Below are 2859 nucleotides of genomic sequence, written 5' to 3' on the forward strand. Positions count from 1 at the left end.
CCAGAGACAGTGAGAAAAGGGTTTTGCCTCCTCACCCCATGCCCATTTTGGAATTAATCACTCAAACAGAAATGTCAACATTACGGGAAAACATCCTTCAGGATAATCTCTCTCACAAAGCTGCTTAACATTTTGGAAATACACAGTTCACTTGGAGGTGTCAAAGGGTTTCAGCCCCTCACATGTCTGTTCAAAGGCATCTTCATCCACTGCACCCCATGCCAAGGGAGCGAGGGAGCAGAGCTGGGCTGGGAACGCTGCTGTACCTGCAGAGGGATGGACACAGCACTGCCTCATCCCTCAGCACCTCAGTGGGGTTCTGCAAAGGGACAAAACTGTGGAGTTCTGTCACACCTCATCTTTGTTTTGCTGAATTTTGTGCTGAAGAGCCAGAAGCACACATCTGTATGGGTTCCCAAATGTCCTAGAGGGATGTTTGCCCACAGATTCGGCTTTGGGGAGCGGTGTGGGTGGGATCTTGCAGTGGGGAAATGCTTGGACACTGAATTTTCCAGCAGGTTCAGTACCTAGGATGCTGTTTCTTGGGTTTATTCTAGACTGAGCAGCTGTCTGGGAGATGTTTGGTGTCCCCCATATCCAGGGGAAATGGAGCTGTGCTCTTCCACAGCCCCGTGCCTCAGTTTACCTGCACCAATAATTTTTTTTAAATTGTTTACACTCGGGCAATAGTGAAATTTGATGTGTGTCCACCTTATGCCATGCTTTGATTCAGATTCTAGCAAGGTCCCGGGGAGGGCAAATGGGTTTCCTTTAGGAGGCCACTAAAGCAGATGTGCTTCAGGAGCTCCCCTAATATACTCCAGCTGCTGACAGCTTGAAGCAAGTCCTCCACTCCCCCTAAAATCATCCAGGATGAGTATAGGGCCCTCAGCATGAGCTCTTCTGCTCTGCACATCCTCCTCCTGTAGCAGAGCCTGCTTCCCAGAGCAAACAGGCTCCAGCTCAGCACCAGCTCCTTCTGGAAGGACAGTCCCCCCTCAAGTGGCATCACTCCAATCTGCTCCCACCCATTTCTGCTTCAGTTATTTTGGCTCCTTCCAAGCACCTGTTTGCACTTCACAGGGTGCTCCCTCTCTGAAATGCTCGCTGTGGGCTCCCCATGTGCTCCAGTGCTCCTGGGGCCAGGCCCAGGTGGATCATCAGTCCAGGTGGGCTAATCATGCCTGCCACAATTTACAAGAAACCTGGAGCTTTCCAGCCCCTGACCCTGCCTTGCACAGAGGTTGTCTGTATTATTGCTGCTGGTGCTGTGCTGTACCCGCTGCTGAGGAGAGACAGGCCTCCAGACACGTATTGAATGCTCAATTCGGTTAAAATCAATGAGATAATCAGCCCACAAAGTCTGCCCAAAGGTCAGCAAGCAGTGATTTTTTCCTCCAGCAACTTTGGTCCTGAGCTCTTGTTTCAGTGTGAAGATTGCAAGCCAAAGCACTTGAGCAGGTAGGTTAGCAAGGGGTTGTGAGTGCTGGTAGCTGACAGGCTGCTCTAACAAGGGCTCCTGAAACAGGCAGGTAAGTTTAGGCAGCGCTTGTTTCTCTAAAACGAGCAGGAGATGGTGCAGGGCGGGCTGGTGTCCTGCAAGGCAAAATGCAAAGGGCCTTGAAGAGGAACCCACCAACGTGGAGAAGGAGGAGGATGGCAGGAGAAGGGGGTGCTGTGGGAAGGACCAGGTGGGGATAACCCTTTTTCTCACCCCATTCCCCGAATTTCATCCCCTATCTTGTGTCCCCTCGGTCTCACATCACCAGAGCCAAAGGCCACGGCAAGGGGAGGACCTGCCTTTACCCCTCTCATCACTCCAGCACACGTTCTCTAGCAGCTGGACACACGACATACTGCGGGCTGAATTTGCAGAAACTCTTTGATCTTTCATTTTTAAGCCCAGTGCTTCAATCCCCCACAGAGCCAAGGTAAACGGCGGCGATGCCACTTCGGCGGGCTCAAGGTTCCAAGTCAAACAGCAGTCGTTTAGGCACACTTTTAAAGCTTGTATCACTTGAATGTCATATGTCAAACTGATGCTACTTCCACTGAAGGCAAATAGCTGTTTATTCCCCTCACAGCTGCCCAGCAGTCTGACATTCATTACCGAAGCCTTGCAGCTGCCAGGGATTGAAGCTACCTGTAGGAGTGCGCCTATCAAAGCCTTCCACCTCTTAAGGGTTATTCCCTGTAATACCAGCTCATACATTTTAGTTCAGGCTCATTTTACAGCTGCTGTAGTTCTGCAGTTGTTTTTTTCCTATGTCTGAACAAGGTCAGGCATTGTTTTTTGCCTCTTCCCTCCCAAATTATGTCGTTAGCTCATTTGTCATGGCTTCTCCAGGGTTTGGGCTGGCTGTCACTGTGCACCAGCCCCTGAGGTTTCTGATGTGGATGTTCCACGGCTGTGGGCAGCAGCCAGCACACAGGACTGCTGTGCTGGTGGTCCAGTCACAGCATCTTGATGCAGCTCCAGCTCTCCTCCAGGCCAGCGCTGAGAATTCTGTTTCTAGGATGTAAGTTCATGCACGAAATATCTGATATTCTGTAGTTTATTAGGCACTAAAATGTTCAATTGGCTGCAGAGGAGTTTGCAGATGTAAAAAAAGGAAGAAAAAAAAAAAAAAAAAAGAGGCACCAGAGATGATCAGATTAGTTTGCATTTAGACAGTGCCCTGAACCTCACAGAACAATTTACACCTGTGCGAGGAACCTGCAGAGTTCTATTGAACCAGGCCTGGGGCGTTTTACAGCCACTTTGCACGAGCATAAACGACAGCATAAGGTGCAAAGGAAACAGCCGGCCGGACAATTACAGAGCATCTTCACACGCCTTATTAATCCTCATTAGAGCCC

Source organism: Pseudopodoces humilis, chromosome 18 (assembly GCF_049639895.1).
Source record: "Pseudopodoces humilis isolate 2021_Gansu_Grassland_sample_001 chromosome 18, ASM4963989v1, whole genome shotgun sequence".
Lineage (NCBI taxonomy): Eukaryota > Metazoa > Chordata > Aves > Passeriformes > Paridae > Pseudopodoces > Pseudopodoces humilis.